This window comes from Rhynchophorus ferrugineus, unplaced genomic scaffold (genome assembly GCF_030347505.1).
Source record: "Rhynchophorus ferrugineus isolate W39M unplaced genomic scaffold, kcgeb_rfMv2 rfM4, whole genome shotgun sequence".
Taxonomy (NCBI): Eukaryota; Metazoa; Arthropoda; class Insecta; order Coleoptera; family Curculionidae; genus Rhynchophorus; species Rhynchophorus ferrugineus.
The window spans coordinates 37,184,069-37,200,649 of NW_027472583.1; the positions used below are offsets into that span (position 1 = coordinate 37,184,069).

At 32.2% G+C, this 16,581-nt stretch overlaps 1 protein-coding gene across 2 annotated transcripts in view; it reads right to left on the reverse strand.

Moving 5' to 3' along the window:
* The window catches only part of LOC143195027 (putative JmjC domain-containing histone demethylation protein 2C), a 549,561-nt gene that overhangs the window by 448,496 nt on the left and 84,484 nt on the right, over positions 1-16,581 (reverse strand). The gene's annotated exons all lie outside the window — the stretch shown is intronic.

The window sequence follows — 16,581 nt, forward strand, 5'->3', positions numbered from 1 at the left end:
AAATCGTAAAAGATATCAAGTATTATTCATCGTTAGTCACTACTTGTGCATCTTTTTGGTGCTAGGTCAATTCCACGTTGAAACAACAACCATACAAATATAAAACCGCCCTTATATTAAATTTAACAATGCTTATGACGTGTGACAATAACTATGTATGAATTATAGAGCAAAATTATATTATTATTATTATAATATTACTTATATATTCATAATAATCGGAAATACTGATTTTTCGCCACTGATTTTTGATATGGTTTTCCGTTTAAAATATTCCTGAACGTAAAAAATAGTTTATAAAACTTAAAGAAATAGTTCGGTCTTAATTATGAATTAGGTTGTTACTGGCATCAGATGGCGTGTCAACGATGGCACGGCTGTGTTGGATTTGCTAGTAGTACCCGACAGTTCGATACCATACGTCCATATGGGCCTAAGAGTTGAATTATATAGCAATATCTATTATCCAAAGGTAACTTGGATTTACGCCCTATAAGCCAATACATCTGATTCAGTATCGCGCAATTTAAGTCTCATTCGCTTTGATACGCTATGTTTTCAACCACAAATTGATTTTATTAAGATGAACTTGGAGGTTTCTTACAGCTAATATTGAATCGTCATGAAATGATCAACATGGCGAGTTCAACGTCGTCATACATTACCACATTAGTTGTGTTTCAGATCTGTACGTCAGCTGCGAAAAACTTGAATATATTGAATGTAGTTCAGTGTATACATCACCCTGTTTCACAATAAACTATCTGTCTGTGACATATGACTTTAACAGTTGAAAGTGCAGACTGGACTGGATAGAAGATTTTTCAATTTAATTTGATGTCCAGTGTGCTACGCCTTATCAAAAGCTTGATATATATTGCTAGGTTGTGTCTATTGTCGGTTGTGTTTGTTAATAGGTTAATAGGATTACTGCATGAAGCGTCTTCTGACTTTTTCTCTAGTTCATAGAATCATAGTAATTTAGGCCATTTTTCCTAATGCTAGGCAAGTAGTTTATGTTATGAACTGAAATGTTATTAACAATGTAACTGAAATAAATGTTATTAACTTGAAGCGCTTTTCTGACAGTTCTTGTAAAGTTATTCCAGTTATTAGATGAAATTCGGGATATTTTTTGGCACTAATTTCGTTCATTATTATTCGTTTTATATCCCTACCCATAAATTTTTCGTGTGGTAAATGTATTTAAAATAGAGTGTTAAGAAAGTCAGTTAAATTGGTTTCCTTATCTATATTTCGCACTAGAATTGATTAAATAGTCCTACTACTGAATACATGCATTTTTGTCATAAAAGAGCCGAAATTATATTTGTAATCTGTAAACCTAAAATCCAAACTCGCATTTTACAAATTCTTATATATGGCTCCAAATCCTTGGATATTAACAGAGAATAATATATTTAAGATTGATGATTAGATTAGATGATTATTAGATGTGCTATCGTAATGAAAAAACCATAAATTCTTTCCCGGTTCACATTTTCGTCCCGTATCTTCGTAATGTTTAATGTTTTCATAGTCATTTTCATAACGCATATAATAGAACCGAAAATTTTAAATGCTGCCTTCTTTCAAAAACGTTTGAGACTTTGCTACAGACTGTACCATTAACAAAATTATGTGATACTTCCTCAACAAAACAAGTGATATTATTTCAACAGCTTACAAAAAGTAAACAATCAATATTTCTAGAGGAACGCTGTTAATCGGATATGATGATAAAGAAATGTTCTTACATACAATAACATAATTTCTGGTCATTTTCCTATTTGTTATTGTTCGTATTTCTACAAGCACGTTTAGATACAGACCGGAAACAATTATTCATCAACTGATAATCCGTCTAAAAGTTCTCTCAGAGTTCAGTCCAGCTATTCAGCACAATATTTATTATTAACCGCTTTTAAATGATTGAAATCAAAACCAGCAATTGGGATTTGACAAAGTAGCATCACCATAAGTTTCTAAATGTTTGATGAGCTTCGATGACAGATTTATACAAATCCATTAACAAAAGTAATTAATAATAAATGAAAAATTGTTATTTTATGTGGAGAAGTAAGATAATGTTTAACATTGGCACTTTGCATTTTCACCAATAGATATCACTGATCAAAATACATGCCAGCACCTAATATATAAAGTAATAAAAGATATATTGTTGAAGTGAGTATAAATACGTTTCCTTTATCAACAGTTAATTTTGATTGACTGTCGAAGGTGTTTTTATAAATTATCATCAGTGAGGATCCGTTGTTTGCGAACACGCGGTTGGAAATCGTCGCCGATAGTAAACACACACACAGACATACCCACGTGACATGACCTTGTATAACTATTATATCCGAGCTACAACAGAAAATAGTAAATAAACAGCTTATTCAGTGAAAACTCGCGAGGTCTGACCCTGCTGCTGGCCTGTCAAGGTCACCAACGTACAGTTAATTTAAACCGTCAGATATCGAGTAACCAGCCATTTTCGATTCACTGGAGACTTTTAACGAGGCGGTGTATGTTTCGTTCTTATCATTTTCGTTACGTATCAGTTTTAATATCTGTGGCATCGCTTCACTTGTTTATGTGCATATAAATGATAAAAACAACTGCACCTGTTTCAGTTTTACCATTCAGTGTTTTATAATCTTTCTGCCCAGTATCTTCCATATATTAATTGGCTTAGCAAAATTTTGCCTCCCTTTTTGAGGAAAACTGAAACATCTGTAAGCGTGGAATTTGGCTTGGTTAAAACTTAAATTGAGGAAGAATTTTTAAGCCTAAAATGTTTGTGTAATATGCGCTACAAATATATAAATTCCAATAAATATACGCCCAAATCAATCAGGAATATTCGTCAGATCGGTGACCCAAAATATATAAACAAATATTTTGGGCTCTGATCAACATGCTGTCAGCTCCAAACTCTTATACGGTAGATTATTCGCCGTTTCCGTTGTACGTAAATCGACTAAGGACGTATCATTTTATATTGAGACGTAAATCTGGCGACGCTGTACTGCAAAATGCCAACAGAGAACTTTAAATTGAAAAACAAAATCCTTACGTTTCTTATATAAAACGGAAAGTGAGTTAAGACGTTACTAAATTATTTTAGTTAATATTAAGCAGTATTGTTTAAGATTTTATATTACTTGTGGTCATTCCATTGTCGGAACTATTAAAGAGTTATGGCAAGTTTGGATAAAAAACAATTAAGAAAAGTATGATCACCTAAAATTATATTTTACATTTCTCTAAAGAGATGCTGTCTACCGAAAAAAATATGGATATTTCGATATTTTAAAAAATATCAATATATCGTTTTCGATATTTAAAAAAAATGTCGATATATCGGAGAAAAAAAATATCAATATAATTTATGCAACAAGTATAAAAAATATCGATATGTTTAAGAAAAAATAAAAATATTGAAATATTAGCCAAAAAACATTTTTTTTTCTAAATATTTTAAAGAGTACTGACATTTTTGATAAACTTTTAAAATTAATTACCAAAGCTTTATTTTATGTAGCGAAAAAATAACCTTGAGGCCAAAAATGTCGAATTTTGCATCGTGGAATAACGGTATTTTAACTTCTACAAAATACCCAGAGATATCTTAACAAATCCCAGATGTTGCAGCTAATAAACACGGACGGGGTGCCAGCAGCGCCAACTAGAATGTTGCCCGATAACAATTATAGAATAGCTTCATAGGCGGCAACCCCATTTGTTGGAGACGTTTATCTGGGATGTTAAGACAAAATTGAAGGGTATTTCGATTCATTGAAGGTAAATTAAAGATGAATTATCTGAAACATCGAAGAGTGGAATAAATAAGCAAAGGACTATGCATTTTTATTTAAAAACTTAAATAAATAAATTATTATTCTAATCAGTCTGGTGTATTTATTGTTTTTGAAATATATATTTTAGGTAAAAAATATGGGTAAAATATAAAGACTATATGCACTTAAAATGAAACTAAGTATATAATTTGTATAGATGAACAAATAGAAGAAATTATGCTTTACTAACAGTAAATTTGTAAACATTTTAAAGCATTGATAAATATTAAGGTTTTTAACGATTATGTTATAAGATATGTGACTATATGATATTTTATTGTTTGAACTTTGTATCAATTATTTTGCTTATTTACCTTATAGACAGAAGTTTTGAAAAATCAATAATTTAATTACTGTAAATATATTCCTTTAATATACATTTCTAAATTATAAAAAATAAATTACCTAATTAGGTTTGTTATTGTTATAATATATACATGCTAAAGTGAAATATCAATTTCAAAATTGTTTTATTCATATATTCTCTGTTTTAATATACAAACATGTATTACTTTATTTATTATTCTATAGTTATGTTTATAACATAAAAGTAAAGAAAGATCATGTATACTTATATTTGATGCTCTGAAGTTGTTAAGGTTCTGAAAGTAATCTTACTTATGATACTTTGTTGATTGTTAAAATATAATGGAAATTAGATTTAATTAAATGCAATTTAAAAAAGGTTAGTGAGTGTTAGTTCATGAGATAATTTTAGTAACGTATCATTTTAGTTATTCTTTTAACTCTGTTTGAGAGAACCATGACTTGCAATCGGATTTCGACAACTAGTCTTCTTTAATATTATTAAAACACTATTTCTGTTTTTTTGTATGCCGTATGCTACGTCAATATATGAAAATCCATGAGATCAAGATAAAGATGATAAGTAATTTTGAGACCACTATGATATTCTGATGAATTTATTATTTTCTTGAAAATATATATTTCTATAAATTGGGCGCGTAAGCACCGCCATTATTTTTTGTATTCATTATCAACTCTATAGTATATAGCGGTGTTTCTTGTCCTGTAAAAATGTAGAAAAAAATGATAAAAAAAAACAAAAATTATTGATTTCGCATAAAACAAAATGGTGCACCCTAAGATCGTTGGAAAAATATATATCTATCTATAAAACTGATAAAAATATGTTCGGATTCTTTTAAGTAATGAGTCCTGTAGTATCTAGTTCTAGTATCTGGGTGCGCCTACGATACTTCTCAGGATTTTGTTCTGGAAATCTTATATTGTATTTACAATGTTACTTTTTATTATATTATTTTTCGCGGAACATCCCAAATATTCCGTATGCCTATATAGGTTTGGTTTGGTTGTTGGTTATTATACTTGCTTGTACTGTATACTTGTATGTACTGATAATTATACATTGTATCCAATACATTTTCCCATATTTTAACTCCAGTTCCTTCCTTTTCTTTTTTACATATTCTTTCCAGCGAAGTTTTGCATCAAGATTGATTCCGAAATAATTTGCGTTGTTGCTATATGGAATGATAATATTATTTAATGTTATTGATGCTTGTGCGGTCTGATTATAGATAAACTGCATATACATAATTTATTTTCGTTAATTTTTACTTTCCAGGTTCGTGTCTAGTTAATTATATTGTCAGTTGCCTGTTGTAATTTTATTGTCGCATCTTAATTATTGTCTCTGACAGTGAGAATCACAAGATCATCATCAGTTTCAAAGTAGGTAAAGAATTGACAATAATGCACTTTCTTGTAGTATAAACGCTTTAGCTTCTCTTATTGTAGAGTAGGCTTCCTCTTGTTTAACCCTAAACATTCTGACTATAGTGTAAGATTTTAATAATTCGGTGTGCTGTTTCGATATAACATTTTATGTAGCTTATGAACAAGACCGTCACCTTATCGAAAACTTGTGATACATCCAAGAATATAGCTGAACATGCCTTTTTACTTTTATATGCTTTTTCAATTACATGTGTTATTCTATGAACTTGACCAATTGCTGAATTTTTGTTAATAACCCGTAAGTGGTATCTTGGTATTATGTTTTTTCTCTCTATAATCGGTTTTATTCTTTTTAACAGGAGTTATTTTTTATTGATAGCAGTAAGATAAGTCTATAGGCTTTCATTTCATTTGGAATATTTTGAATAAACCATAAGATTCCGTTCTTTAATAATTAATATTTGTACTCCCAAAGCAATTATATTGTGTAACTCACCGATTAAACTAATATTATTATTTATTAGTTAACACAATTAATAGTAGAACGAATATAATACTGGAATTAATTTTCATATATATGTTATGTACCATACTATCTTAGAACATATCATGAAAATTTATTTTAATTTTTGATTGACGATTTTAGCATTAGCTCTATCTAAGCCAACATAATTATTTAGAGTGGGGCTATTGAAAATCATTACTTCAGAATAATCCAATAAACTAGTACCATGTTAAAATATAACAATTACGGACCCAAAAACTTTATGCAGGATCAGAAACATTGCCGCTAATGGTTTAAAATGACGTCTCGTAGGTTATCGACCCTGCTGTCTGCTGGCTGGGACTCGACAAACCAGTGAGGTTTTCGGACAGAAGGTGCCCCAGGTATCAACGAGGACGGAAAACCTTCGGGCGGCCATAAAAAGAAAAACTCGTTTAGTTCTTAACAACATGAAAATTCAAGACGATTTTTTGGAATACTTAGGTATCTATAATGATCATTATTGTATAAATGAAAGGAAATGGTATAATCAAAACGATTAATTTATACCGAACATTAATTTCAAGCATGTTTTTAGTTATTAGTCCGCATGTATTAGGAAACATTACATTTTATTATACTTTATAAACAACTTATAATATGGAATAATGTTATGAATTATAACGTTACATTTTTTTTCAAATTTTTCTTTCAAGTATTTTGCTTAATGGATTAAACTGCCGTCCAATCTCTTAATATCTTCCTTGTTTCCATTAAATATACTAATATACACTAAATATACTACTATACTATACACTATAGTATATCTATTTTAGGGGTGTTGGTCGAAAAATATCGATATATCGGAGGAAAAAAATATTGAAAATCGCTTAACTGGTGCGTTCGAAAACCGCAGTATCAGCGGAAAGGACGTCACAGTTTTTATGTTTCGAAACAAGAATTCTCCCGCAGCGATTTTTAAGCAAAAGACTATCCCAGTAGCAATCACCATCAATGTTATCTTCATGAGGTTCAAGCCCATGTTTATCAAAATCCAGCATAGCATGAGCCCACCACTCATCATTTTTTGTCTGCCACATATTTAAGAAACTTCAGCACAGATTTAAGAAGTTGGTTCCAAAGTGATTTAATTTGTTGCTGTTAAGCTTCTGATGGATTTATAGATATAAATGAAAATAAAGATCGCTGAAATTAAATCGCTTGATAACATCTAACATCAACGTAACGTATATTTCTTGGCATATTTTATAGAAATCTGCAATAGGAACATGAGGTTAAGCTTTTTTCAACTTTTCTCCAGTAATCCATTCAAACATGGAAGATCGTTCGATATCAATAAGTAAGCTAAAAAAAAGTTTCCAAAAAACCAACTTCAATCTGAAAATGAGATTCCTCGCAGATTAGGAATTTCTCCACAAGTTGGCAACTTTGTTGTTTTGTTTGGATCGAATAAACTGATTAACGCTATCGGTGTTTTCTTAGATTTTTGGTTCAAGTACATACTAATTTATTTATCTTGCACTCGTCTTGCTGGTGTATTAATGTAAAGACAATTGAAAAATAGTAATAAATTAATTTTATAAAAATATTGTATTAAGCATATCTAATCGAACCATCATTATTGTAAAACAATTCTATCCACTTTCAAAAAATATTCCCTCGCAACTGAATTCCCAACAGTCAAGCTAAAAGTCAAAGCTAAAAATATATAAATTCTTTTGGGACATTTTGTATTATTGACTGACATTTATCACTATCAATTATGGTGCAATTCGTCTGTTCTTGGTTAGAACTAGAAGCTTTAACAAGACGTCCAGCAAAGAGCTTCAATTTTTGCTACTTGTCTCCGGCTCATGAACTCTATTATTAATTGAAATAATGTAACGCCATGTAATTATTATTTATTTCTATTTTTAATTAATATTAAATATTTTACTAATGATATCAGTTCAAAATTGCATTCATTTAGCTTTTTGGTGATAAATATCTGTCGTTTTGTATTCATATATAGAAATATAAGAACAAATTATATCACAAAATCATAATCAATATGTAGCCGGCTTGGTGGCCCAGTGGTAAAGGCGATAGGACGGTCCCCCTACTGGTGCGATAGTCTGTTAGAGCATCGTAAATTTATGTTTGTGATTGCGATTAAATTATGTGATTGTCCTAGGCAAGAGTGTAAAATCCAACAAGGATAATGATCTCAGTTAGTCACGCCAGTAACCAGGCTGGGTAAGACCGGACGTCTTCTGGGATGATTTCTAAAGTGGGTCACTCGCCAGTCGGTATGCTTAATGCTGAGGGCCGTGGTTCGGAGCCGAGGTTAAACTGTAGGTTCAGTTCAGATAAACCCCTAGTTGGTAAAAGGAGCCTTTAAAATATATTTTAAAAAAATCAATACGTATATTAAAAATTATTTGTATATTTAAGCTTCTAATTATATAATTTTTTTGCAAGGAGAGATGAAAATGATCCAGATCGATACATTTCGCAGATTAAACCGAAACAACGATGATCGACAAAAGTTTCAGAAAAACGCTATTTGTTTCAGAGGAACGATGGTGCCCTCGGGCGGTTAAATATCGCACCTCCGCGATATTGCTCTCGCGCCGACCCATCTAACCGCAGTCATTAGGACCGGCAAAGGCCCGCGGGGAGTTCCGGGAGGAGCGGGAGGTTGGCCGTTGAACAAATTCAAAGCCCCGTTGTCTCCGCAATTATTGAAGCGAAGAAGAAGCCCGTATCATTTGCCGGTACCGTTCTCCAAAAATGGGGATTGGGAGTGGAAGCAGGAAATCGAGCTCTAGAGTGTAATTAGACGGGATGGTCTCCGATATCCCAAATGGCGATGGTAAGCTGGAGTATATGGGGAACAATACGCATTTGAACTTTATCTTTGTATTATATAAATTGTTTATTGTTCAAAAAATAATTGTAACCTGTGATAAAATATATCGAAAGTCCTAAATATAAAAACTATTTAAAATAAACTTTTTTTATAACGTCTTTAAAATCATACATATTTTAATGTATATTAAAAGTTCAGTAATTGATGCTGTCTTCTATATATATAAAAATGATTTGTTAGTCCCGCTAAAAATCGAAAACGGCTGGACCAATTTGGCTAATTTTAGTTTTTAAATATTTGTGGAAATCCAGGCAAGGTTTGTACGGTGAGAAAATATGAAATAATTTTAAGGAAAAAAAACAATTTTGAATAATTCCTCTGACACAAAGGATCGACATTTTTGTTCAAATATTTATGGAGCGTTCTTCATTATTTAGCGTTTGGAAATTATATATATAATTTAAGAAAAATTTAAGGAAATATGGCATAAAATATTAGAACACTAAAAATATAAACATTTTTGTTTATTAATGAAAGATTTCACAATTCAAATAAACCTTCGTTGGTAAAAAGGAGACTTTAAAATAATTAAAAAAAAAGAATTGATAAAGATATCTTGAAGATTGTCTTGCTTTTTTTCCGTCGATTCATATATTACGTGCCTGCATGTATTTTGATTATGTTAAAAATGATCACTTTAAAAAGACATTTATTGAGAAAAAAAATTTTCAACATGTTATAAAAAATTTTCTCATTTTTCTGGCAACATGATGATAGTCGATCCAATATTGGTCAATTTTTTCGCACTTATTCGGAAGGCACTATAGCTAAGTGCCACAGAATCTCCGATTAAAGTTACAACAGTGTATACTTTACAATTCTTCCAACATGTAACAGAGCACTGTCATGCGAGAGGAAAGCGCTACATCTGTTACTGGCTATTAATGATCTTTTATCCAACAATAAGCTGTTCACTTTGTTTAATTGGCCTTGATCGATATCAGACGTTAGAATATATTATCTCGTAATACTATACACCTTGTTGATCCCACCATATGAACAAGTCAGACTTTATAACCACTTCCGCTTCGTTGTCGATGTGAGTAGCTCTCCTGAACTAACCCATGATTTTTGTGCTTTAAATTGTCGTAGTAGATCCGCTTTTCACCTGCAGTCACAGTACGCTACAGAAAACTCGTCCCTTTTGATATTCAAGCAATGAAATCACGATATTGAAACGGTTTGAAATGGCCTTTTCAATAATTCCCTACTGTAATGAATGTAATAACAAAAGTAATGAATGTAGAACTTGTATTTTTGTGCATTCCATAGTTAGAGTCTGTATACACTTAATAACTCAATATATAGATAAATAGCTAAACTATCCAATTTAACATTATTGATATTTTGCATTTTCACCGATAATAGTACTCAATTATCTATTTTTTTTTTAACTTTATATTCGAGAAATGTGGTTAAATCTTGCAAGACGCTAACCAAACTGAAAAGTAATTTAATTCACAACAATAAGACCATTCTAATGTAAGTATTGACTATTTTAAGTATCTTTAATTATGCCCAAAGTGTTATTAAACTAATATCAGTATTGATAACATTTTAGGTTAAGCCTCATTTATTTTGTTTGTTGTATATATGAATTACAAATAATTTTGTTCTCTTGTCAGTTACCACATCAAATTGAAAATTATATTTAATATAATATGATGGGTTTAGTCGTACAAGGTCGTTCGAATGTCAACCAGACTTCTAAACACTCAACGACCATATATTCTCAAAATACAAAGAAAAATACATTCAAGCCATCAACAAGTGTCAATTGAACCACATCTTGGTTAGATAATAAAATTTCAATATCAAATAGCTAGTTTCTTGTACATCAAATAGGCCGATGGCCAGGTTAACGGTAACTGATACATATTTGAGTGAACAATGTGATTTTATCAACCTTGTATGTGTATTATGGTAAACCGAAGTTTCAAACATTTCAAAAAATACATACATATAGACCATGTATGAACCAAATGTCACCGAAGTCAAGAAAAGTAAAAAAACCAAGCGGAGACTTAGTTTATAGGAAAACGTTTATATAAGAATTTATAGCAGAACTTAATACGTTAAAGCATGTCTAAACACAGATTTTGTAAAGTATTAGATGAAGTATTACAGTGCAACTGTAATTTTTGGTCTACTTATAAATTTTGGTCTACAAGATAATTTGATACAATACCGGATACACTTTTTTATTACGCAGATCTGCTAAAAGTTTAAGCAAATTAAACATCCATTATCAAATTTACATAATTTAAACCCTTTTTTGTATTTGGCAGGGTTTCATTTAGATTGATACCACCATAAAATTTTTAGTAGATATATTTTTTATTCGTTTTAGTAAACATAAGCCAGTTGATTTCAATAATACTATTCTCACAGTTCCGAACTAACGATTGTTCTTTTAATTTTCTTGCCAAGCGTTATACTGATAGTATCTTTACTTAATATCCTTCAATATTTTACCTCATTTAATGTGAAACCTAACATAAATAATTGAAATAGAATAGAAGCGCGCTACGCGGAAATGATGGTTAGAAGACGACAAGTAGCGTCAATGTTTCGTAGCGCTTCTGATTGGTGTTTTATTTAACGTGGCGAATTTTGAAATGTTATGTTTTTGTTTCTGCTAAATAACTAGTAAGCCGGCTTATTTTAAAAATATAGTCTTTCCAATAAAACAGCCAATGCACGTCATAAAAATGTATAATGCAAAGTTGTCGTTTTCGTTTCCGTTTATTAACAAAATATAATTAAATATAATAATGAAACAAAAATAACATAGCTGAAAAACGGCTGCATTTGACGAAAAAGAAAGTGCTGCTTCACCAAGACAATGCACTGTGTCACAAGTCAGTGAAAACAATGGCAAAGATCCATGAATTAGGCTTTGAATTGATTCCTTGTCCACCGTATTCTCCATATCTGGCCCCCAGTGACTATTTCCTGTTCTCAGATCTCAAAAGAATGCTCGCTGGGAAGAAATTTCCAAAGGCCAAATCATATTACAAAAATGGTATCGAAAAGTTGGTGGGTCGCTATAATCAGTGTACCACCCTTGAAGGGAATTATATTGAATAAACAAACTCATTTTGACAAAAAAATGTGTTTTACTATGGTTGACCTGTTAGTAATCTAGTTTATTATTTGGCTGTCAAAACAAGCTATAGGGTATCCAACATGATGGACCATATTAGTACTTAGTGTTAAAGTAACATTTTCTAAGCATAATATGATCAATATAAGCCAGCATTACCTATTACTATATATAGCGGTCGTCCTTAAATAATAAATATTCCTATAAATTATAATGCTAAAAACTTCTCGTTTCACCCTCGTATATACGACAGGTGGAATTCACCTGCAGCCCATTATTGGCGCCCCACCCTGGAACCAACCCATTAACCCCTATTCGCCACGGGTTCGACCGATGTGGCATGCGGGCGGGAAGGGGAGTCGATAGGTAGAGATAGTGTCGGCGGGCGGTGAGGCGTGAACGAGGGATCATAGCGGGCGCCCCATCAAAGAGAAAAAGATTCCTTCGCTGTCACGGACCGAGATATGGGGGCGCCACAAACCGTCCGACAGCGGTGTGGGAAATAAAATACACAAAGCGCGGCGGGATTGTCGAGGCTGGCGACGGGTGAAAGGGGTCGTTAACGGTCGTCGGTGGGGGGAAGCGGACGATCACTCGTTGTGCCGAAACGGTCGACCTAATTTCGCATCGGAACGGTCCCATCGGAAGGACGTCGGTAAATTGGACTGCATCTTTTTAATTTTCAAATACCTAGTGAGTATCACTTAATTTTTACAGTCTTTCTCCAGCGAGAAATCATTTAAAATATATATCTAATTTTACTGACATTTTGTTTGGGTCAATCGGTCTTTTGAGCGTTTTAGAACACTCAGCGATAGATCTATTAAGTTACAATACAATACGACAAGTTATACACAGTAATTAATAAATATTACAGATGCACATTGTGTCGTATACAAATTGCAATATTGAAAAAATTATTCTAAAACACGGGAATACATTTGGGAATATTTTAAACATGTAGCAGTAAAAACATATTTACTGGTTTTCCCTGAAAGCAACTTTTTGAAGAAATTTGTGACAAATATGTTTTTTACATTACATCCCAAGTAACATCGCATGTCGACGTCAAAATAGAACATCCACTTAAAAAGCTATGGGGAAGAATTGTTCTCAATTTTGGATAAGCCGCGTACTCCGCGCAAATCTTGCTTTGCCTTTGAATTTTCCAATTACAGATTGTGTTGTAATGGTTATACCTTTTCTTTTTATGGCACTTGTTAATTAATGTATTAAAAATATTTGTACTAAAAAGTTAATACTAGGTGCACTGGAAAGTCATTGCCGGTAAATACGCAATATTATGATGTGACACATATGTAATTGTATACTACTAACATCACGCTTCAAAACTATAAAAGTTATATTTTGCGAAAGTAACACCGTCATAATGGATTTATACCTCTCTGAAAATGTCAGGTTTCGTGCCTGAAAAAAAGCTGAAAGTCATCGTTTGCTAGTAAAAACTTACTGTGAACATACTCTAACCTTAAAACATGTGAGATGTGGTTTAGAAAATTCAAAAGTGGTGATTTTAATGTGCAAGATAAAGAACATTCTGGTAGACCGACAAAGTTTGAAGATGTGAAACTACAAGAGAAGACCCAACCCAAATTCAAAAAAAAAAGTGACAGAAGCATTAGCGACCAATTACGAGCAATGGGGAAAATCCAAAAGATGAGAAAATGGGTGTCACATTAAATGAATGACACGCAAGTGGAAAATCGAAAAATCTTATCTGAAATGCTGCTTCAAAGGTGTGATCGGTAGTCATTTGGATTGAATAGTGATGAGTGATGAAAAGTGATGAAAATTTTGAAACCCCTAAGCACAAAAAATCATGTTTATCACTTGGCAAAGCCGGCCGATCGACTCGAAGGGCGTTTTCACATCTGCCGGCACCGACGAAGCCACGGCACGACACGACATCGGCACGGCACGGTATTTTGTAATTATCATTTTCATTAGTATTGTCCCATATAGAAGACCTTGATTCCACTAATTCAATTAGTGTTACAACATCATATAAAAATATTTAAAATATCTCTGTACACAATAAAAATCGGCGCCGACACGAGTGGACCGATTGCTGCCCGCCGACATGTCGGTGTCGGCAACGACACGATACGGACATATCGGCGAGTGTGAAAGGGATCCATTTGTTTACGTGTGATTACCGGTCCACTGATATCGGTGTCGTGTAGGCGCCGGTAGATTTGAAAACGCCCTAAGGCCAAATCGTTTTGGTCGTAAGACAATGCTCTGTGTTTGATAGGACCAAAGCGGCGTGGTGTATTACGAACTGTTGAAACTTGCTGAAACAGTTAATAGTGATCGGTATCTACAACAAATGGTACCCAATGATGAATTTTAACTATGTATTGATTGAACGTCCACTAGAGGCCCGAAAATATGATAAAGTGATTTTACAGCACGATAATGCGCCATCTCACCGCTTAAGGAAGCGTCCAAAGCTCTTGGATGGGACATAATATCACACCCGTCGTACTCTCCAGACGTTTCCCCTTCCGACTATCAACTTTCCGCATCAATGAGACACACGCTTGCAGAGCAGCACTTCGCCTATTTCGAAGAAGTTAGAAAATGGCTCGATGAATGGTTTTGCTTAGAAGAACAAACAGTTTTTTTGGGATGCATAAATAGCCTGAACGATGGACATGATGTATAGAATCAAATAGTTAACATTTTGAATATTTGTTTTTTATTGTTTTTTGAAAATTATGTTGTTTTTTCCAAAAAAAAACGGTAATGATTTCCCCCCACACCTGGTATTTCTATATGTTAAATATTAAATAACGAAGATGAAGAAAAGTAAGTTTTGGTTGAACATTTGGGGTTAGCTTTACCTTTATACTATCAAATTATAAAGGAATAAGTATATAAAGGAAGTGTAAACAAGATAAATTACTGTCATTTAATAAATAGCCATAATTTAAGGTGAAGACAGGATCAAGATATGTTTGTTCTCTGATTTACAGACATTCATATAGATCAATAATTAGTGTAAAATATGGAATACCAATGCCTAATAATAATTGAGTAAGTTTCAGTAACATACTTGACTGAAATGTGGCTACTCTGTTGTGTGTTAAATTTAAAGATATGTGTTTTAAGCATTTTAACACTTTCTATGAAATATAGTTAATAACGGCATATATTTGCCAGCACAGCTCTTGAAGCTTAGAGATAGAGTATTAGTTCCTGATTCCAAAATGAATTTTCCAAAATGTTATACGAAAACTTGATAAAATAATACTTTTAAAAGTTTTTCTTAAAGATCTGATCACAACAATTTATTTGTAATAAAAAATCAATACTGTTTATAATCAAATTATTATAATCAATATATTTAAAAAAAAACGATTCATTGCTGATCGAAAGCTTCATCAGAATAACAGCATACTGGTTAAAAGGAATCATAGTCACTTGTGTTACAGACAGGGAATACCAATATCAAATAAAAACTAAAAACATGATATTTTTGTTGTGTCTATTATATGTCTGTTGATGCTGAATGTTGAAGCTTCGATTATTAATGGCAATATAATTCGAATTGCAGTACCCCATGCTTTAATAATAAGTAACAACAGACCAAAAATAGATAATTGACGCATATTTAACAAAGTCAGAATGGCTATTAAAGAATATTTAAAATAATGCGGCATTTCAACAGTAGCGTATTGGTTTTGTTGCGTTGGTGTAGTAGTAGACATCTAACTAAAAAATCCGGATATCAGATCCCACTGGTTAAATTTTCTAAAATGTTATATAAATATTTTATAATATAATATGATAGTAATTTCAAAAGATTTTTTTGTACAGATTAAAGATTTGATTTTAAAATTTAAATTAAATTAAATTAAATTATTTTTTATGAATTTTTAACTTCTTAAAAAATTACAAAATAGATTTACAAAAAGCAACGATTCATTCGAGTTCGAAGACGTTCATCAGGATAACAGCATACTGGTTAAAAATAATCAAATAGGGAATGACAATATAAAAAATATTAAAAACATGCTATATAGCCTGAAAAAGTAAATACTACTACAATCAAAATGAAAATAACCTGTTATTTAAAATGTGTGGAGCAATTAACTGGCGTTCGTCCCAGTTTTCAGGCTTAACCTCATTCCGTCCTGAGATATATATCGACAACTCCCAGACCTATCTGCCATTTCTCCATATACTAACGAATTAAACCGACCGAATTTTCGGCCTGTGGTCCTTTGAAGTACCGTCAAAACCATACCTTCCCCCAACTACTCTTAAGTTCATGAAGCCCCGTCTATTCGACAACAATAGAACTAATGCTCTAACGTTATTATTTCATCTATGTTATTTTAGGAGAACACGTAACACAATCCCTCATGTTTCTTTCCGATATTGATTTTAAAGCTACTCGATCAAGAATCACAGTTGACAATCAAATCCAAAGACCCAGATTGCG